The sequence below is a fragment of the Sturnira hondurensis genome, unplaced genomic scaffold (genome assembly GCF_014824575.4).
Source record: "Sturnira hondurensis isolate 20B ecotype Veracruz unplaced genomic scaffold, ASM1482457v3 Scaffold0022566, whole genome shotgun sequence".
NCBI classification, from domain to species: Eukaryota; Metazoa; Chordata; class Mammalia; order Chiroptera; family Phyllostomidae; genus Sturnira; species Sturnira hondurensis.
In genome coordinates, this window is record NW_028095197.1 from 5,939,222 (window position 1) to 5,962,182 (window position 22,961).

Sequence of the window (22,961 nt, forward strand, 5' to 3'; positions counted from 1 at the left end):
CTAGGACTTGTACTAGGTCACTGACTGGGGACCACAAACCAGACATTCTGATTCCCAAGTAGGTCTTGTTGGTAAATCTTCATGCTTGCCTTCGTGTTTCAAGCATCTCCGTCCCCGCCAGGTATTTACTGAGTCCATCCCAGTAGTGTGTTAGTCCCCTAAATCTGAACTCATTTTCCTGAATCTTATCTGCCTTCTGCCCCTTCAACTCTGGTCCCTAAATTTCAACCAGTCTTCCTAAATCCTCTTGTCCAATCTCTAAGCCTTACCCTTTTATCAACCCCCTCTTTCCTTCCCTCCCTTCGGATCAGCAGGGTTCACCCATTCGGATTGCAATGCTCCAAGCAGCCGAAGTTTAGTACTGGAACAGACATTAGTTATGTCACCATCGGCCCCTCCCATTGGCCCAGGGGGCGTGGAGTGCGGCGCCATGACATCAGACGCCCAAAAGGGCGGGGCAGTAAGGGAAAGGAGGAGGGAAGTAGGACTTCAACATGGCGGTTGTGCTACTGGTTGTGGCTTCAGTGACGGTCTGGCCTGGGGCGCGTACAGTTGAAGGTGGTGGCGTTTGCTCTCCCTAGGGACCGTCAAAAGCTCAGCGAGGACGGAGCCAGGGAGGTCGGCCGGCGCTAGCACCTCTCGGGTTTTGGGACAGCGGCTGTAGTGGCGTTCAGGTGAGGGGGGCCTCCTTCTGGGGGAGGGGCAGAGGGGCGGAGTTGGGGGTAGGGCGCCGGTACCGGGAGACGGATGGGGGAGGGAAGCCGGGAAAGAGGCTAGAGGCCCAGCTGGATGAAAGGAGTTAGAGTGAGGGAGTGGGAGGGAGAAGGGGTCAGAGATCCGGACTTGGGGAGGATTCAGGGAGATGGGTCGGGGTGAGTTGAAAGGGGAGAAGGGCAGATGGGTTGTGGGAAAATGAGTTCGGATTAAGGGGACTAAGAAACTACTGGAAGATAAGCTCTGGTGACATCTATCTTGCATCTATCTTGGTGGAGTGAGAGCTGGGTAGCAATTAGAGAATTCCGGGGAGGTGGATCCAGGTTTTAGTAAAGAAGGTAAGTGATGTGGAGTTGAGGGTGAGCTGCGGACTTGAGGTGCAGATTTAGTTCTCCCTGAGGTGATGAGATTTGGGAGCAAGGGAGGGGGTAGATGATCTTTGGGGGTATCTTTGACATTGTCAGGTCTTCTCCAGGTATGTTTATCTTGCCACTTCTGTTGTTACCTGTACAGTCCACCTGTGCCTCTGAAACAGCCTGAAATCTTTCTTGTGGAACATCAAGTTACAGTTTATTTGATCTATATCAGTGATCTCTGGTATTAGCGTTGTTGCCACAGTTTTTTTTTTTTTTTTTAAATATCTTTAGAGGGGAAGGGAAGGAGAGAGGAAGAGAAACATCAATGTATGGTTGCTTCTTGTGCATCCCTGGCTGGGAACTGGCCCCTGCTGGGAACTGGCCTGCAACCCAGGAATGTGCCCTGACTGGGAATCGAACCGTGATTGTCTGGTTCACAGGCCCTGCTCAATCCACTGAGCTACACCAGCCAGGGTCACATGTACTGGTTTTTATAGTAGCTTCTTAAAAGTATGGCTGATCATAAAAATAGATTTTATATTAAACTGAAACTTTTGAGAGTTTTTAGACAAATGGAGTATTGCAAACCAGATTTGGGAATTTAGTTAACTATTAAATATATTGTGTTCTAACTGCACTTACTAGTGCTTTATCTCTTTCCTCAATTGTATGTTAGTATTTGAGAATTTGGATAGATATGATAGACGTTTCTCTTTAAAAATTTTGTCAGATTTGATGGTGGAAAAACAGGATAGTTAGTCATTAGCAATAGCTAGTCCTTTCTAGTTAATGTCTCAAACAAATTAAACCGAGGGTTTCTGTATTATTTTGTAGCAAAGACTGAAATGTCTAGTTTAAAGTATTACATTGTCTACATTAACTTATTTTTTTGCACTAACTTATTTTTCAGTGGAATTTTTAAATTAAATTTTTGTTTCTAATCTGTCCTATTTTTATTTGTATTTATTTTTTCTGTGATTTATTTGACACTTAATGAATGCCTATTGTGTGTTGTATTAATAAGAGTCATTGTAATTGTGGAAATTGTAATATTAATGTTTCTTTAGTAATCAGTTCTATCACTGCATAGCAAATAACTTGCTATGGCCTCATTGGAAGACAGAGTCATTCTAGAAATGAAGACAGAGGAAGAAAAGTAAAGTTTGTAAATATAAAAACTTCCAGAATTTTTCTTTTGTGTTTGACTCATGACCTCATCATGGTACATTTTATGTATATCTGAAAGATTTTATGTTTCATTTTAATTTTTAAAAATATTTTATTTATCTTTAGAGAGATGGGAAGGGAAGGAGAGAGGGAGAGCAACAGTAATGTGTGGTTGCCTTTTGCGTGGCCTGCAACCTAGGCATGTGCCCTGACTGGGAATCAAACCTGCGACCCTTTGGCTTGCAGCCCGTGCTCTCTATCCACTGAGCTACACCAGCCAGGGCTTGTTTCATTTTGATTTTGAAGAAGACAGTAATAGTATCCTGATAAAATATTAGGTTTGTAGACCTCATCAATGGTTGGTAGCTCACATTTCTTGGACTGGCAAATGTCACTTTATCTTCTGTATTTTTTATGTCTTGACTAAAGTAAGGTATTTAAAGTGAGATTTCTGAGGTTTATTCATTGACTAAAATTCTCTCAAGTATTTTCACCATTGTAGATGTATTTTCATTAGCCAAGAATGTAGATACAAGAATTAGAAATATTTCCTGTTCTTTAATCTTATTGTTGAATGGTTTGAGGGTTTTTTTAGTGTAAACCTTCTTCCTCATAGACCAACCAAAAAACCCCCAAAACCAACCATCAGTTCATCATTAATCAGGTAATTTTCTTAAGATAATCTTTCTCAATATATGCAACAGATAGTATGCAGTACCTTAAGTATTAAATAAACTTTTTCTTAGAATAAAAACCAACACTTGACTGACTTCCTTCCCGCCCTCCCTCCCTCCTTTCACCCTCACTGAAGATATTTTCATTGATTTGAGAGAAAGAGAGGGAGNATCTTATTGTTGAATGGTTTGAGGGTTTTTTTAGTGTAAACCTTCTTCCCCATAGACCAACCAAAAAACCCCCAAAACCAACCATCAGTTCATCATTAATCAGGTAATTTTCTTAAGATTTTCTTAATCTTTCTCAATATATGCAACAGATAGTATGCAGTACCTTAAGTATTAAATAAACTTTTTCTTAGAATAAAAACCAACACTTGACTGACTTCCTTCCCGCCCTCCCTCCCTCCTTTCACCCTCACTGAAGATATTTTCATTGATTTGAGAGAAAGAGAGGGAGGAACATTGATTGGTTGCTTCTTGTAAGGTCACCTCTTGTGTGTGACTTGACAGGGGTGGGGAATAGAACTCTGAACCAGGTGTGTGCCCCGACCAGAAATTGATCCTCCAACCTTTTGGTATACAGGATGATGCTCCAACCAACTGAGCTACGGGTCAGGGCATACTCTATTTTCTTACAGGAAAGATTCTTTCAGTTAGAGAAAGAAGGAAGGGATTGTTCTTCTAACCTATAGCCCACAATTTCTTGTAACGTTGGGAAATAATTTGAATGTAAGAGTAATGTTTTTCTATGAGAATTATAATTCAGGCTTAAGATTTTTAGGTGACGGTAGCAACATTTACAAAGGGAAAGGTGCCAACACTGGGCCTGTGCCAGTGAGCTAGGCACTGTGAAGCACTTTACATAATCTCATTTAATCCATACTGTTTGATCAGGTGGGCAGTTGGTGATACTCATCCTTCTAGATATTGAGGATCAGAGAAGTTGAGTAATTTTTAAAACATTTTATTTGTCTTTTTTTTTTTAAGATTTTATTTATTATCTTTAGAGAGGGAGAGAAACATCAATGTATGGTTGCCTTTCGTGCGTCCCCTGCTGGGAGTTAGCCTGCAAGGAACCAGCCTGCAACCCAGGCATGTGCCCTGACTGGGAATCGAACCGCGATCGTCTGGTTCGCAGGCCCGCGCTCAATCCACTGAGCTACACCAGCCAGGGCCTTATTTGTCTATTTTTAGAGAGAGGGGAAGGGAAAGAGAAAGGGAGAGAAACATCAATGTGTGGTTGCCTCTTGTGTGCCCCACACTGGGGCCCCAGCCTGCAACCCAAGCATGTGCCCTGGCTTGGAATGGAACCAGCGACCCCTTGGTTCGCAGACTGGCATTCAATCCACTGAGCCACACCAGCCAGGGCTAAAGTTGAGTAATTTAGGGATCTAAAGTTACAGCTATAAAATGGTAGTACCTGCCAACTTTAAATGCCCCTACTGCACTTGTTGCACCATTTTGCCCCTCTTAGGTGGTCACAGGGCCGTTCTGTATAATTCCTATCAAGTAAATGGTGTAAGCACTAGTTTTGAAGTTGTACTATTTTAAAGTACTTGTTCTCACAGAAATAGTAGTGTTATTGGAATGTTAAATAGTTCATTAAAATTTTTATTTTTCTGCCCTGGCTAGTGTGGCTCAGTGGATTGAGTGTGGGCCTGCGAACCAAAGGATCGTGGTTCAAGTCCCATTCAGGGCACATGCCTGGGTTTCAGGCCAGTCCCTAGCAGGGGATGCATGAGAGGCAACCATACATTGGTATTTCTCTCCCTCTACCTTTCCCTTCCCCTCTAAAGATAAATAAATAAAATCTTTTAAAAAAGATTGTCTTATCTTTAAAAAATTTATTTTTCTAAAGATTTTATTTATTTTTAGAGAGAGGGAAGGGAGAGAGAGAGGGAGAGAAAACACTGATGTGAGAGAGAAACATTGATTGGTTGTCTTATATGTGCCTGACCAGGGGGTGAACCGAAAACCCAGGCATGTGCCCTGATCAGGAATTGAACCAGTGACCTTTCACTCTGCTGATGGTGCCCAACCAAATGAGCCACTCCAGTCAGGGCAGTTCATTAAAATGGTAGTCAGTTAAGATGTCATCAGTATTTTAGGAGGAAATGAATACCTTACTGTTTTGTACTTAACAAAATAAAGTAGAGAAACTGAACAAGTGACTAAAAATTTTCTTGTTTGTATTGCTGAATCAGGTTGGACTCAGTTCATTAAGGGCCAAAGTTTGTATTTGGCAGTATTTTGAGTGTATTCCCAGAATTCTGGATTGGTCATTATCAGTTGACTAATGCTTACTAAACACTTACAGGTGTTTTTTAAAAAAATTTATTTAATTATTGTTCACTTACAGTTTTTGAGTCATTGAATTTGTTCATGGTAAATGTGAATGTTGTGCTTACTGAATCAAGAGCCCAGCGAGGGTGTTTTGTTTTTCACTTCCTCCCCAACACTTGATACTGTCAGACTTTTTTTTAAATCTTCACCTGATGATAAGTTTTATTAATTTTAGAGAAGAAAGCCAGGGGGGAGAGAAAGAAAGAGAAGAGAAACATCAGTATGAAAGAGAAACATATATCTGTTGCCTCCTGGCCCAGGATTGAACCCACAGCCTAGATTATTGCACTGACTGAGGATCAAACCCACATTCTTTTGGTGTACTGAATGATTGCTCAACCAGCTGAGCTACCTGGCTGGGGCAATATTGTCAGACTTTAAAAATTTTTTTGTAATCTAGTGGGTTTGAAATGGTATCTGTTATGTTTTTATTAATTTCCTGAAGTTGAGCATCTTTTCATGTGTTCATAGGCCATTTGTGCTCCTTCTGTGAAGTTTTGTGCCTATTTTTAAAAAATATTTATTTATTTATCTTTAGAGGGGAAGGGAAGGAGAGAGGAAGAGAAACATCAATGTATGGTTGCTTTTCGTGCATCCCCTGCTGGGAACTGGCCCCTGCCAGGAACTGGCCTGCAACCCAGGCATGTGCCCTGACTGGAATCGAACCGCGATCGTCTGGTTCGAAGGCCCGCGCTCAATCCACTGAGCTACACCAGCCAGGTGTGCCTATTTTTATTTTGAGTTTTTTTCTGATTGATTGAATTTATATATTTTGTATATTTATTATTAGTTAAGTCATGGATCCCAAATATCCTCTCAATTTGTGACCTGTTTTTTCATCTCTTCGTAGTCTTTTGGGGGAAAAGTGTAATTTTAATGAATTGAAATTTTCAAACTCTTTTTTTCCTCATGGTTTGTAGCATATGGGGGTGGGCAAAAATAGGTTTACAGTTTTGGTTTATGGTTTACAATTTATGGTTTCCAGTTCATGAGCAAAGTATACCTTTCCCTTTATTTGTATGTGCTTCATTTTTTCTTCAGTGTCTTTCAATTATTTGGTTTAATTTTTCTAGGTATATTATGTTTTTTAAGGCAATTATGAATGGGATTTTCTTAATTTCTTCTGATCATTTGTTATTGGTGTATAGAAATGTAAAAGATTTCTGTATATTGATTCTGTATCCTGCAGCTTTACTGAATTTGTTTGTTAGTTGTAATAATTTTTGGTGGAGTCTTTAGGGTTTTCTATGTATAGTATTATGCCATCTGCAAATAATGAGTTTTACTTCATTCTTTCTGACTAGTTTGATTGCTGTGGGTAGCAGGATGATAATTAGCTGTGGGTTTGTCATATATAGCCTTTATTATGTTGAGATATGTTCCTTCTAAACTCATTTTGTTGAGAATTTTTATCATAAAAGATGTTGGATTTTGTCAAATGATTTTTCAGTATCTGTTGATGATCAGATGTTTTTACTATTTATTTTGTTATTGTGATGTATATTACAAATACTGATCCACCCTGCGATGAATCCCACTTGGTCATGTTGTATAATCCTTTTAATGTTGGATCTAATTTACTAATATTGCTAGAGAACTTTTGCATCTATGTTCATGAAGGATATAGGCCTGTAATTTCCTTTTTTTTGTAATGTCTTTGTCTGGCTTTGGTATTAAGGTAATGCTGGCTTTGTATAATGAGTTTGGAAGTGTTTATTCCTCTTCAATTTTTGAAATAGTTTAAGGAGAATAAATATTAGTTATTTTATTTTTTTCAAAGTATATTTTATTGGTTATGCTATTACAGTTGTTCCAGTGTTTCCCCCTGTGCTCCCATCCGCCCAGTACCTCCCTTCCCTTCAGCATTCCTCCTCTTAGTTCATGGCCATGGGTCATGCATGTAAGTTCTTTGGCTTCTCCATTTTCTATACTTTCTTTAACATTCTTGTCTGTTTTGTACCTGCCATTTATGCTTCTTAATCCCTGTACCTTTTTCCCCATTCTTTCCCTTCCCCCTCCCCACTGATAACCCTCCAGATGATTTACATATTTATGATTCTGTTCCTGTTCTGGTTGTTTTCTTAGTTTGTTTTTGTTTTTTAGATTCAGTTGTTGATAGTTGTGAGTTTGCTGTAATTTTACTGTTCATAGTTTTGATCATCTGTTTCTTAGATAAGTCCCTTTAACATTTCTTGTAATAATGGCTTGGTGATGATGAACTCCTTTGTCTGGGAAGCACTGTATCTGCCCTTCCATTCTAAATTATATTTTTGCTGGATAGAGTAATCTAGGTTGTAGGCTCTTGCCTTTCATGGTTTTGAATACTTCTTTCCAGCCACTTCGTGCCTTCAAGGTTTCTTTTGAGAATCAACTGACATTCTTACGGGAACTCCTTTGTAGGTAACTGTCTCCTTTTCTCTTGCTGCTTTTAAGATTCTTTTTATCTTCCACCTTTGGCATTTTAATTATAATGTATCTTGGTGTGGCCCTCTTTGGGTCCAACTCGTTTGGGACTCTGTGCATCCTGGACTTGTATATCTATTTCATTCAGCAAGTTAGGGAAGTTTTTTCTTTTATTATTTTTTTTCAAATAAGTTTTGAATTTCTTGCTCTTTCTCATCTCCTTCTGGTATCCCTATGATTCTTCGAATATAGGCGCTTTTGGAGATGTCCCAGAGTCTTTTTATTCTCTCCTTGTTTTTTTGAATTCACATTTCTTCATTCTGTACTGGTTGACTGTTTATTTTTTCCTTCTGTTCCAAATCATTGATTTGAACCCCAGCTTCCTTCCATCACTTAGTGTAGCCTTCGTTTCTTCCCTTATGCTTTTGCCATTTTCAGTGAGTTCTCTGAACATCCTAATCACTAGTGTTTGGAATTCTGTGTCTGATACGTTGGCTGTCTCTGTTTTGCTTAGTTCTTTCTCAGGGATTTTGCTCTGTTTTTTCATTTGGGCCATATTTCTTTGTCTCCTCAATTTGGTAACCTTCCTGTGTTTGTTTCTGTGTATTTGGTAGAGCTGCTTTGACTTCTTGGCCCAGTATACCTGTTAATCTGTATGGGGTGGTGCCTTAGGTATTTGCCAAGATGCAGCAACCCACTTTACCACTTTGTAACTCTATGTGGGGGAGGTGTCAGAGAGGGGACATTGTTGCTGAGGCTTGCTCTGCAGTTGCCCTGTTTCCAGTCACTTCACCTCCTTCCTTTATGTGACTGTTGTCCCTGTAGCTGCTGTCCCTTGGTTATTCCCAGAGCAGGTGAGTTTCTTTTTTAAAGATTTTATTTATTTATTTTTAGAGAGAGGGGAAGGGAAGGAGAAAGAGAGGGAGAGAAACATCCATGTGCAGTTGCCTCTCACATGGCCCCCACTGGGGACCTGGCCTGCAACCCAGGGCTGTGCCCTGACTGGGAATCGAACCAGTGACACTTTGGTTCACAGCCCGTGCTCAATCCACTGAGCTACACCAGCCAGGGCCAGAGCAGGTGAGTTTTGATTCATTCTAGGACCATGTGGGCCCTTTAAATGGACTCTATTGGGAGACCAGCAGTTTCTTCTGCTGTCCCAATCCCCACTAGTGTTTACAGCCAGAAGTTATGAGGCTTTATTTTCTTAGTAATGGAACCTTGGACTATGTGGTCTGGTCTGGGGCTGGGATCGCTTGCTTCCAAGGTATCCCTACTGATTTTATCCACCCCAGAGAATGTGGAACTGCTTGTTTGGCTGGCTGCCTTGCCTCCGTCATACTATATCCTCTCTGTCCGAACTCCCTGTCTCCACCCCTCCTATCTGTCTGAATGAATATGGCTTCTTTAAATCCTTGGTTGTCGGATTTCCATACAGTTCGATTTTCTGGAACTTCTGGGTGTTTTTTGTTTTGATGTTAGTTGTGATCCTTCTTATGGTTGTGCAAGGAGGTGAAGTGTTTGTGTCTACCTACACCTCCATCTTGACCAGAAGTCCAGTATTATTTATTTTTTAAAAATATATTTTATTGATTATGCTATTACAGTTGTCCCATTCCCCCCTTCATTCCCCTCCACCCTGAACACACTCTCTCACCCACATTTCCCACTTTAGTTCATGTCCACGTGTCTTAAGTTCTTTAGCTTCTACATTTCCTGCACTATTCTACCTACCATCTATGCTACTTATTCTTTGTACTTTTTCCCCACTCTCCCTTTCCCACTCCCTTATTGTTATCCCTCCATGTGAACTCCATTTCTGTGGTTCTGTTCCTGTTCTAGTTGTTTGCTTAATTTGTTTTGTTTTTGTTTTAGGTGTGGTTGTTAATAACTGTGAGTTTGCTGTCCTTTCACTGTTCATATTTTTTATCTTCTTTTTCTTAGATAAGTCCCTTTAACACTTCATATAATAAGGGCTTGGTGATAATGAACTCCTTGAACTTGGCCTTCTCTGAGAAGCACTTTATCTGTCCTTCCATTCTAAATGAAAGCTTTGCTGGATAGAGAAATCTTGGATGTAGGTCCTTGTCTTTCATGACTTGGAATACTTCTTTCCAGCCCCTTCTTGCCTGTAAGGTCTCTTTTGAGAAATCAGCTGATAGTCTGATGGGAACTCCTTTGTAGGTGGCTGTCCCCTTATCTCTTGCTGCTTCTAGGATTCTCTCCTTCATTTGAATCTTGGGTAATGTAATTATGATGTGCCTTCGTGTGTTCCTCTTTGGGTCTAACTCCTTTGGGACTCTTTGAGTTTCCTGGACTTCCTGGAAGTCTATTTCCTTAGCCAAATTGGGGAAGTTCTCCTTTATTATTTGTTCAAATAAGTTTTCTACTTGTTGCTCTTCCTGTCCCCCTTCTGATACCCCTATAATTTGGCTGTTGGAACATTTAAAGGTGTCCTGGAGGTTCCTAAGCCTCTCCTCATTTTTTTGAATTCTTGTTTCTTTGTTCTTTTCTGTTCGGTTGTTTCTTTCTTCCTTCTGGTCTACTCCATTGATTTGAGTCCCAGTTTTCTTCCCATCACTATTGGTTCCCTGTGCATTTTCCTTCATTTCATTTAGTGTAGCCTTCATTTTTTCATCTAATTTGCAACCAGATTTAACCAATTCTGTGAGCGTCCTGATCACCAATGCTTTGAACTGTGCGTCTGATAGGTTGGCTATTTCTTGGATGCTTAGTTGTGTTTGCTGTGGAGCTTTGATCTGTTTTTCCTTTTGGGCCTTTTTTGTGTGTGTGTGTCTTGCGCCTTTTATGTGTGAGGGGCGGAGCCTTAGGTGTTCACCAGGGTGGGGCAACCCAGTTTCTGGGTTGTGCTGCTGTATGTTGGGGCGGGGTCCAAGAAGGAACAATGGTGCTTGCTCCGCTCTCTGTTGGACCTCAGTCCCTTCTGCCTCTTCCCCCAAGCAAACTGGACCTTTCTGGTGCTGATTCCCATGTGGGTGGGCTTTTGTATGTTATAAGACCCTGTGCTTCTCTCCAGCAAACTCTCTCCTGTGAGGCTGGGAGTCTATCCTTGGGGCTCAACCCCCACAGATGTTTTCAGTTGGTGTTTTGAGGCTTTATTTCCCGGTGCTGGGACTGTGGGTTGCGAGGTCTGTCTCGTTCCCCAGTTTCGCCTGGTTTATCTGGGTGTGAATGGAACCACTGCCCGGTCAGCCAGCCACTGTGCTTGCAATGCCTTGCTTCGCAATCACCACCTCTCTGGGTCTGCCCATTGCCACTCTGTACCCAGGGTCCACCTGCTGCCATCTTTCGTACCCAGGGTGCCTTGCACGCCCAGTGTCACTGCTTCTTGTGCCTCTACCCCTCTCTGCTTGGCCACCCGACTCTGCCCTGCCTACCGGTCTGGAGGAATGTGTCTATTTTAACTCCTTGGCTGTACGACTTCCATACAGTTCAATTTGCTGTCAGTTATGGTTATTTTGTTTCTAAATTGTTGTTGTCCTTAATTTGGTTGTGTGAAGAGGCACAGTGTGTCTGCCTACACCTCCATCTTGGCCAGAAGTCCCAGTATTATTTCATTTAAAAAAATATTTTATTTATTTGTTTTTAGAAGGGGTGGGGGGAAAAGAGTGGGAGAGAAACATCAATGTGTAGTTGCCCCTTATGTGTCCCCTACTGGGGACCTGGCTTGTAACTCAGGCATATGCCCTGACTGGGAATCAAACTGGCGACCCTTTGGTTTGCAGGCTCATGCTCAATCCACTGAGCTACACCATCCAGGGCTATTTTCTTAATTTGTTTTTTCCCTCTGGGGGCTTTTCTTGTTCCTTCAATTATGAGATATTCTGTATTTTCATTTTGTTGGGTTTTCTATGCTTGTTTATATGAATTTGACAAAATAGCTCTCTTCCCCAGTGTTGAAATAGTGACCTTTTATAGAATTGACATGTGTGTAGGTTGTGTGTGCCAGCTGTTTTGACAGGCTGCTAGGAGCCAAGTGGGTACCTAAGGTGTGTGGGGCACTGGCCTATCAATCCAGAGGTTCTCCAGGTGGGGAGTCCAGGTACGTGTAGTAACACCCTATTGATCTTGCTTGTTCCCTTTATGGGGGCTGCAACGGGCTCAGGCAGTGTGTCCAGGAACACGTCATAGTGACCTTGCACAGGGGCCACAGCACCTGGATACAGCCCACACCTACCCTGTTGAGGTGGGAGGGGCATAAACGATATACTCATCTGCACCACTGACCCAGGAGAATTCTGGTAGTGCCTGGCAAGCTCTCATGGCTCCCCAGCCAACTCTATGCAGTTTCTTTATCTTGTTTCTTTATCTTGTTAGAAGCGACCTCTGTGTGTAGGCTTTCTGTGCACAGGTGGCAAACACAAGACTTGTGGGCCGAATCCGGCCCTCCACCTTGTTTTATCCAGCCTGGCACCTTGTTTCTACCCAGCAACAGTGCCGAGCTCTTGCTTAACTGTTAAGGAGGAGTTACATTATACAGTCCTGAGATTACATTTGGCCCTTTGGAAGTAACCAGAGGCTGATTTGGCCCCTGGTGAAAATGAGTTTGACACCCCTGGTTTAAGGAAACTGATTGGAGCCAGGCAGGTGCTTGGAGTGCTTACTGGGCTGGAGTGGCTCTTGTGGAAAGGAAGTGTGTGGTGATGCCCTGTTGTTCCCACCTTCTTCTTTTGTTCTGTAATGTAGCTGGGAACTTGGAACATGCCATGATCTTACAGATAGGCCAAAGCACCCAAGCAGAGCTCTTGCCTGCCCTATGGAAATGGAGGTGGATGTGTAAACAATGGGGCTTCTGAGTTCCACCTCTCCAGACTCTTCACATAGCTCTAGGAGTGTGTTGCCCTGGTTTCCCAGCCTTCTCTGTACTGTCTCTTTCTCTTTCTCTTTCTCTCTCTCTTTCTCTTTTCTCTTTCTCTTTCTCTCTTTCACTTGTTTGTTCAGAAGCTCTTCATTCAAGCCCTCAGTTACCTCACGGGAGTAATTGTTCTCTGTATATGTATATATTTGAGTTTGCCAATGGAAGTGGGTGAAATCAGTGTCCTATGCTGCTGCCTTCTTGGACCTCATAGAATTTCTTTTTATTATAGTGGGCATACAATAGTATTAGTTTTAGGTGTACAACATAGTGATTCAACATTTTTATAGCTTACAGTGTCATCATCACGTTAGTCTAGTAACCATCTGTTCACTATGCCAAGTTATTACAATATTTTTGAAACATTGTTTTATTGATTTGAGAGAGAAGAGACATAGATTTGTTGTCCCATTTTTTATGCATTCATTAGTTGCTTCTTGTTTGTGCCCTGAACTGGATTGAACCTGTGTAGCACAGGAGCCCCAAATCAGGGAGTTGCTTAAGTGTTCGTGATATTCAGAAAAAATCACCCAGAGGACTAGCCAATGTGGACATGCTGTTTATTACATTACAGGGGAATGTACTCATGGCAGCAGGTCAGTGCGAGAGAGACTGCACCTCCTCTGGTCTGAGGCTTGTTATAACTTGTCCTAGACAAAGGAAGTGTGTGTCCAACCTGTGACTCTAAACTATATTACGTCAGTGTATATGTACAGAAAGAAAGGTCAAGAAGCAGTCATAGGGCCAGAAGTGGCTCCCAAATGGAGATAAGGAAGGAGTTACAATTCATTCCCAAATCAATACACATTCCTTCTGGCCAGGGGCCCCATGGCCAGCCCTTATCATGGGTGATGGAAGGGGCCATGTCTTGAGCTACCCCATAACCCGCATCCTTGGTATATTGGGATGGTGCTCTAACCAACTGAACTATTTGGCCAGGGCTGCAATATTATTGACTGTATCTCTTGTGCTGTATAATTTTATAATTGGAAGTTTGTACCTCTTATTCTTCTTCACTTTTTTCACCTGTTGATATAAGAATGTCCAGGCCCTGGCTGGTGTGGCTCAGTGGATTGAGCGGGGGCCTGCGAACCACATGATCGCAGTTCGATTCCCAGTCAGGGCACATGCCTGGGTTGCAGGCCAGTTCCATACATTGATGTTTCTCTCCTTCTCTCCTCTCTCTAAAGATAAATAAATAAAATATTTTTAAAAAAGAATGTCCAAATCTGTAGAGAATTTTTGTAAAAATTTGAGTCAAACAGGGAAAAACACCTAGAAGCAAGGTCTCCAGAGACCGAGAAAAATACTTAGAAGAATAACAGTTTGCAGTTTCTTTTATGCATTTGAGATTGAGGAGGATAGAAAGGAAGTTTACATGAAAGTGAGAGAAAGCAAGACCCTAATCAGATTACAGGATAGTTAAGATTTTGTGCTCTCTCAGTGGTCAAACTTTAGAAGGAGGAGTCTGAAAGGGGGCATTTCAAAGCTTAACCTAGATTCACAGAAACAGTGGATGGTGCTTGTTTAAGACAAAGTAAGTCTTTTACTAAAGAAATTAGCCCTGGGTGGCGTGGCTCAGTGGATTGAGCGTGGGCCTGCGAACCAGAGGGTCGCCAGTTTGATGGAGTCGGTTTGATTCAGTCGGGGCACATGCCTGGGTTGCGGGCCAAGCCCCCAATAAGGGGCATATGAGAGGTGGCCGCACATTGATGTTTCTCTCCCTCTCACCTTCCCTTCTCTCTCTAAAAATAAACAAATAAAAATCTAAAAAAAATTTTTTATATACCTAGGGCATGACTACCTACCATAACTTGCCCTGTTAGGAATTTATGATTAGATCACCCTGTGAGTTTAATTTCCATAGAACTCCTTTTTGGTCTACATGTCTGTCCCCCTAACCTCAGTCCTATGGCAACCATCAGTTTGTTCTCTGTTTTCTGGTTCCATTTTGTTTTGTTTGTTCATTTGTTTTGGCTTCTTTTAGATGCTCTATATAAGTAAAATCATACGGTATCTGTTTTCTGTCTTCTGTCTGATTTGGTTTGTACTTTTGGTGCTAATATCTGAGAAATCATTGCCTAATCCAAGGTCAGAAAGATTTTCTTTTACGTTTTCTTCTAGAAGTTGTATTGTTTTAGATTTTACAGAGTCTGTGGTCCATTTTAAAGTAATATTTTTCTACATGTTGTGAGATATGGATGGGGAAGTTGGCTTTATTTTATCTTTTGAATATAGATATTCATTTGTTCTGGTACTTTCTGTGGAAAAGATTACCCTTTCTCTGATGAACTGCTTTTGTAGCTTAAAAATAGTTTGCCCATATATATGTGGATTTATTTTTGGACTCTGTTCTATTTTCTTGATTTATTTGTCTGTCTTTATGCCAGTATCACATTACCTGATAACTGTAGCTATATAATAAAATTTGAGATCAGGAAGTGTCTCAAAGCAGTTTTGGCTATATAGGTTCTTTGCATCTGTGTGAATTTTAGAATTAGCTTGTCAGAATATTTACAAAAAGCCTGGTAGGTTTTTGTTTGGGATTGTATTGACTATAGATCAATTTGGGGAAAAGTAACATCTTAGAAATATTGAGTGTTACAGCCTTTTATCATGGTATATATTTATTTATTTCGGCCTTTGTTATAGACTATTTGTTCACCCCCTTCCCCTCCCTTCTACCTGAATTTATATGTTGAAACCTAATTCCCAAGGTGATGGCATTTGGAGGGTCTTTAGAAGGTAATTAGGTCATAAGTGGGGAACTGTTGTGATTGATTCCCTTATAAATGAGGCTGAGGAGATCTTCCTTGCCCAATTCCATTGTCTTAGGAGGTTGTAGTGAAAAGATAGCTGTCAGTGAACCAGGAAGCAGGCTCTCACCAGGCACTAAATCTGCTGGTTCATTGATCTTTGACTCCCAGCTCCAGAATTAGGAGAGATACATTTCTGTTTTTTATAAGCCATTGAGTTTATAGTATTTTGTTAAAGTAGACTGAACAGTCTTTTTAGTTTCCAATGTACAGATTTTTTGCACATTTTTTTGTGTAAACTCTTATATCCCTAAGAGTTTCATATTTTTTGGTGCTGTTGTGAATGGTGATTTTTAAAATTTCAATTTGTTTATTACTAGTATTTAAAAATGCACTTAATTATTATATATCAATCTTATAGCGTCCAATCTTAGAAACTTAGGCATTAGTTCTAGTATCCTTTTGTAGATTCTACTAGATTTTCTACAGGTCATGTTGTCTGTGAAGAAAAGACAGATTTTGTTTGCTTATTCCTGTCTGGATACCATTTATTTCTTGTTCATGTCTTATTGCACTGTCTAGAACTTAAAGTACAATGTTGAATATCAGTGATGAAAATGGACATCCTTGCCTTATTTCTGAACTTAAGGGAAAAGTCTTTTACTAGGTACGATGTTAACTGTGGGTTTTTTTTATTGATGCCCTTTATCAAATTGAAATAGTTCTCTTCTATTTTTTTGTTCTTTTAAAGATTTTATTTATTTATTTTTAGAGAGAGGGGAAAGGAGGGAGAAAGAGAGGGAGATAAACATCAATGTGTGAGAGATACATCAATCTATAACTTCTTGCACATCCCCAACTGGAGACCTAGCTCACAACCCAGGCGTGTGCAGTGACTGGGAATTGAACTGGCAACTCTTTGGTTTGCAGGCTGGTGCTCAGTCCACTGAGCCACAGCAGCCTGGTGTAATGTGATTTTTGAAAGAGTTGGAGAGGAGATGATGTTTTGGTTCAGTAAACCCCTTGTTGCTTTTTACATTTTAATGAGTTGGTATTCAACTATAACCAATTTTTATTAAACTGTGTAATGAACTTTGTGTTGAGTCACTAGCTGCTTTTCTTGTAGTGTTAAGTATACCATGTGATTAATAACTTGGTAAAACTTCATTTGCAAGAGTAATTAGTGAGAAAACATACATTACAACTTCTTGATGTTAAAAATAACTTCATTTTCTAAATTTTTTACAAGGCAAGCATTTTTAAAAAAATTTTAAGATGCTTGTTATTTTTGCCCATTAGCTTTCTGTGTAGGATGAAAATAGGATTTATACATTTGGGCAGTTGCATATTATACTTTTAATCCATCTGTAATTTATTTTGATAAAGAGTGTGAGATAAGAATCCAACGTTACTTTTTTTCTAGATGGCTACCCAGTTGTCCCGTCACTTCACAGATTTTAGATGCAGCTTTACTATGTACCAGATTTCCATATTTGGGGTATTTTAGGGATTTCTATTCTGTTTCATTGATATGTTTCTTTATGTATCAGTACAGCACAGCTTTAAGTACTATATCTTATATAAGTATTTTAACATTTGATAGACTAGTCTCCCTTTACTATTTTATATGGAGTTTTCTTGGCTGTTGTTATATAATTGTTGTTACCATATGAACTTTAGAATCAGCTTATCTAGTATAGAAAAAAACAGAATACTTCAGTCTTCATTTGCATCATGGCACATTTGTATAGTAATTTAGGGAGAATTGATTTTATTTTTTTGTTTTAAAGATTTTATTTATTTTTTAGGGACGGGGGAAGGGAGGAAGAAAGAGAGGGAGAGAAACATCAATGTGTGAGAGAAACACTGGTTGCCTCTTGCATGCCCCCAACTGGGGATCTGGCCCACAACCCAGGCATGTTCCCTGACCAGGAATCAAACCTGAACCCTTTTGGTTCACAGGTCAGCACTCAACCAGCTAAGCCACACCAGCCAGGGCGGGAGAATTGATCTCAATGATGTTGTGTGTCCTATCCAAGATTATCATGTTTTTCCAATCATGTAATGATTTTCACTTTTTTGCCTTTTAATAGACTTTTAATTTTATTCCTGTACCTTTTAAGTTTATTTTTACTTCTTTAAAATTTTTATTTATTTATTTTAAAATATTTTTTAAAGATTTTATTTATCTTTAGAGGGGAAGGGAAGGAGAGAGGAAGAGAGATATCAATGTATGGTTGCTTCTCATGTGTCCCCTGCTGGGAACTGGCCTGCAACCCAGGCATGTGCCCTGACTGGGAATCGAACCACGATTGTCTGGTTCGCGGGCTTGCACTCAGTCTACTGAGCTACACCAGCCAGGGCTATTTAGTAATTGTAGAGAGAGAAGGAAACAGAAACATCAATTCTTATTTATGTATTCATGGATTGATCTTGTGTGTGACTGTGGATTGAACCTGCAACCTTGGCATATTGGGATGACACTCTAACCAACAGAGCTACCCGCCCAGGGCTATTTTTACTTCTTAACTCCTGTGGTACATTGTATGTTTTCATTATATATTTTTAAACATTTATTTTTAATTAATGTTTTAAAAGATTTTATTTATTTACTTTTAGAGAGAGGAGAAGGTAGGGAGAAAGAGAGGGAGTGCAACATCAGTTTGGTTGCTCTTATGTGCCCCCAACCAGGGACCTGGCCCACAACACAGGCATGTGCCCTGACTGGGAATTGAAATGGCAGCTCTTTGATTCCCAGGCCTGTGCTCAATCCACTGGGCCACACCAGCCAGGGCAACTTTCCTGATTTTTAATTGATTATTTTCTGCCTATATTTTTATTGTTTTTATTCTTGTGTTTTTCTTAAATGTTTATTTATATCCTAAGTCCTTGTGCAATGAATTTTCATGAGTTCATTTTTAGCTGTCTGTTGTAGATTCTTAAATGCAATATTTTTATTGTCATTATCTTCTTTAATTTAAATTTTGGTTCCCTCTTTGATCCATGAGTTTTCTAATACAATTTAGAAAACCAAATAATAAGTAGAACTCTTTTAAAAATGGGACTTCTATTTTTTTTTGTCTTTCAGCTATTGGCTGTGCCTACATTTGATTTTGGAAATTTATTGGAATTTTTTCTGGCCTGATGTCTACTTAAGTTTATGTGAAGTGTTCTGTGAGTACTTAAAAAGGTATATTATGGCCCTGGCTGGTGTAGATCAGTGGACTGAATACCAGCCTGCAAACCAAAGGGTGGCTGGTTTGATTCCTGGTCAGGGCACATTTCTGGGTTGTGGGCTAGGTCCCAAGTAGGAGATGCAAGCACACAATGATGTTTCTCTCCCTCTCTTTCTCCCTCCCCTCCTGTCTTTAAAAAAAAAATCTTTTTAAAAAAAGATGTATTATGTTTTTAGGGTGCTTTTGGCATGTAATACAAATTAGAACTATCTTATTAATTATGAATTGTTACCTAGTTGTTCTGTTTCCTATAGTTTTTACTTTGTGAGTGGTACAATTTGTGTTGTTAGCTCTTCATTATGGATTGCATCCTTTATTGGCAGTAAAAGCAAACACCAGTTAGATCTCTGTGAAGTCTGTAATCTAGAACCTTTGTGTGTTTCTAGGTGTTTTTACTCATTTAGAAACCACTGGTATATTCTTCCCACCCCCCTCATATTATATTCTTTATTATTAACCCTCTTACAGGTATGGGGTAGTTTTTTCCCCCCTCTGTTGCTTTCTAGATCCCCCCCCAATTACAAAGTATGTCTATAAAAAACTTAAAAAGCAAATAGCAGAAAAGAAAAACCAAAAGCCCCACCTGTAAACCCATCACCCAATTATAACTACTATTGTAAGACTGTCTTACACTTGTTTCCATATCTGCATAGGTATTATACTCCCCATTTTCAAAATAGCAGGGCCCATTATATCCTGCAAGTTAGTGACTCAAATTTAGATTTTCCTTTTTAGCTTTCCATAAGACAGTGGTATTCAGGAAGAACCTGACTGAACAAATGGTATTCGAGCTTAGTTGAAAGAAGAAATTATTGCATAAGGAAAAGCTTACTGGGGCTATTGAAATGCTCTGCAATATGAAGCAGTGTATTGTTGACCTCTGTTGTTGGCCTTCCATCTTCAGCCAAATATGCTGACAGGCATCAGCCAATAGTAAGAGGGCTTAGTTTTGCAAACACAGAATTTGTGGACAGTGATAGATCCTGAAAATAGTGTCTGGCTAATTTTCAGACTTAAAGAGACTGAATGTAAGATTTCATAACCTCAATTCAGTATTCACAGCCATATTCTTCACTCAAAATAGAATTCTAATATTATTTTCAAATAAAAATCTACATTTTTTTTGTCTAGGTACACCAGTTTACTGATGCAGTACTTGGGAAGTTGTTTACCCTGTAGCAAGTTATATTCAATCCAGCAACCTTTGTTGAGCTCTTGCTGTATCTCAGGCAGTATTCAGAAATATGTTCTTTTGTTTTTATTATCAGATTCATTTGAGGTAATTATTTTATAAGTGGTATAAGAAAAATGGTTTCCAGACCTCTGGGTTTCATGGATCATTGAAATAAAATAAAAAAAAAGAACCGGGGAGGATTAGAGGATTTTGGTTGCTATATGGCCAGCTTTTTATTTTTCGAGTAGACATCTTGAAAGTTACAGTGTATAGTAAATGATGCTATCACTTATATTGAATGCTGAATACTTATTTGATTCTGAAACATGAATATTTCTCCTTCATTTTATTCTACCATTATAGATTTATGTGGGGGTGGTTATTCAATCTACTACCCCCTTTTTAAAAAAAGATTTTATTTGTTTTTAGAGAGGGGAGGGAGGGAGAAAATAAAGGGAGAGAAACATCATTGTGTGAGAGAAACATCAACTAGTTGCCTCTCTCATGCCTCCAAATGGGGACCTGGCCCACGACCCAGACGTGTGCCCTGACTGGGAATTGAACCAGCAACCTTTCAGTGTGCAGGCAGACACTCAGTCCACCGAGCCACCACCAGCCAGGGCTGCTGCTCTTATTTTACTGATGAAGGAAGTGAGACTCCAAAATGACAGAACTGAGAGAAAAGAAAGCTTTTTCTCATGTAGTATATAGCCTAGTACTGACAATAGTTAAATATGTGATTTTTGTCCTATATATGTTGGTATGAGTGCTAGTTGTATGGGTGTTAACTTTGTTTTCAGACATGAAATTTGATGATTCCCGAAGCCATCTTTTTTTGTAAATTGGAGGATTTCCTGGATTAATTTGTATCTTGGGGAATTCCTGATTGCAGCTCTTGTAGTATTAATGTGACTGTGATAGCTTACTGAGATCCTAAATTGCTGTTGTGTATTGGGAAGTTATTTGTAGAGTGTAATTTCATGTAGTAGTAATTTAATGATGATGGGAGAAAAGGAAGAAAGAAAATGAAAACATAATATAATTGCCCTTGGGCTTTCTCTTCCCCTTTGAAAGGGCCTGTAACTGTCCACTGGGTGCATTTGCCTTGGTGTTACCGGGGTGGGGCAGGCTGAGGTCAGCCCCCACCTATGTTTTGCCCAAGGCATCCTGCTTGAGCTGTACAGCATTCTGAGATGGCTGCTACTTGTGTTGGGCTTGAGAGTCCCAGGTGAAGTCAAGCTGTGACTCTAATCTGACTGCCACTAGGGCTCACTGAAGCCAGCTGTTGCTTGTTCGATAGGATTTAGGACTCAAGACCAGCCATTCTGACAGAAAAGCAGCTTGGGTGGGCCCCTAAATTGGTTGGGGTAGAGCCTCTGTGGATCTCCAAGGTAGGTCACACTGTATTAGCCAGGAGGATGGAGTTTCAGATATGGCACCAGCCTCCTGGTTCTGTGGAGGAAGGGCTCAGCAAAGGCCTCTGCTCGCCCAATGACAGACACTTCAGTCTCTCTCTGTACACACTGATGACCTTCCAGCTGCCACTGGTGCTGTGCTCAGAGGGAGCATGTCTGAGTAGGTGAGTCCATGTGTGGGTTCCCCAGGAGGAACTGCTTAGGGCTCCAACAGCCTCCACCAACTCAGTCTCCTCTGGTTTTTGCAGCCAGAAGTTGTGGGAACTTATATTCCTGGCGCTGGAATCCTGGAGTTCTGGCCTGCTTGCTTCCCAGATATTCCTTTTAAGTTTTTATCCATGTGGGCGTGGGGCCAGCCTCTTGTGCATATGCAACCCTTCTACCTGTTTCGATGGATGTGGTTTCTTCAATTCTCTCGTTTACAGACGTTCATTTAACTTGATTTTGCAGTTGTTAGACTTCTGCTCAACTCAGTTTTGGACATTCCAGAGTGATGGTTGTTCTATATTTTTGTCTTAATTTTGATGGGGTTATAGGAAGAAGTGAGCCATGTCTGCCTACGTCACCATCTTCACTGGAAGTCTCAAGTTGTCTTTTTTAATGGAATTTTAAAAAATGTATTTTATTGATTATGTTATTACAGTTCACCCATTTTCCCCCTTCATTCCCCTCCACCCTGCACACCCTCTCCCTCCCATAGTCTCCCCTTTTAGTTCATGTCCATGTGTCTTAAGTTCTTTAGCTTCTACATTTCCCATACTATTCTTGCCCGCCTCCTGTCTGTTTTCTGCCTGCCATCTATGCTACTTATTCTCTGTACCTTTCTCCCCTCTCCTCCTGCTACTAACCCTCCATGTGATCTCCATTTCTGTGGTTCTGCTCCTGTTCTAGTTGTTTCCTTAGTTTGCTTTTATTTTAGGTGTGGTTGTTAGTTAATTGTGAGTTTGCTGTCATTTTAGTATACATGTTTTTTATCTTCTTTTTCTTAGATAAGTCCCTTTAACATTTCATAAAATAAGAGCTTGGTGATGATGAACTCCTTGAACTTGGCCTTCTCTGAGAAGCACTTTATCTGTCCTTCCATTCTAAATGAAAGCTTTGCTGGATAGAGCAATCTTGGCTGTAGGTCTTTGGATTTCATGAGTTGGAATACTTCTTTCCAGCCCCTCCTTGACTGTAAGGTCTCTTTTGAGAAATCAGCTGACAGTCTGATGGGAATTCCTTTGTAGGTAACTGTCCCCTTATCTCTTGCTGCTTCTAGGATTCTCTCCTTCATTTGAATCTTGGCTAATGTAATTATGATGTGCCTTGGTGTGTTCCTCCTTGGGTCCAACTTCTTTGGGACTCTTTGAGCTTCCTGGACTTTCTGGAAGTCTATTTCCTTTGCCAGATTGGGGAAGTTCTCCTTTATTATTTGTTCAAATAAGTTTTCCACTTGTTGTTCTTCCTCTTCCCCTTCTGGTACCCCTATAATTTGGATGTTTGAACACTTAAAGATGTCTTGGAGGTTCCTAAGCCTCTCCTCATTTTTTTTTTGAATTCTCATTTCTTTATTCTTTGTTCTGGTTCACTCCATTGATCTGAGTCCCAGTTTCCTTCCCATCACTATTGGTTTTTTGTGCATTCCCCTTCATTTCACTTAGTTTAGCCTTCATTTGTTCCTCTATTTTGTGACTAAAATCAACCAGTTCTGTGAGCATCCTGATGATCACCAGTGTTTCGAACTGTGCATCTGATAGATTGGCTATCTCTTGGTCACTTAGAAGTATTGGCTCTGGGGCTTTGAGCTGTTTTTCTGCTTGAACCATAATGTTTTGGTCTGTTTGCACCTATTACGTGTGAGG

The 22,961-nt window shown here is 40.3% G+C and overlaps 1 protein-coding gene across 2 annotated transcripts in view; it reads left to right on the forward strand.

The window, feature by feature from the left end:
* The first annotated feature begins 453 nt into the window (after positions 1 to 453).
* UBAP1 (ubiquitin associated protein 1) overlaps positions 454 to 22,961 on the forward strand; it is a 61,858-nt gene continuing 39,350 nt past the window's right edge. Inside the window, exon 1 of one of the 2 annotated variants that reach the window (XM_037036166.1) lies at positions 454 to 674. The gene's annotated coding sequence lies outside the window, so the exon portion shown is untranslated. The remainder of the gene's footprint in view (positions 675 to 22,961) is intronic. The other variant, XM_037036167.1, reaches the window with a different exon arrangement.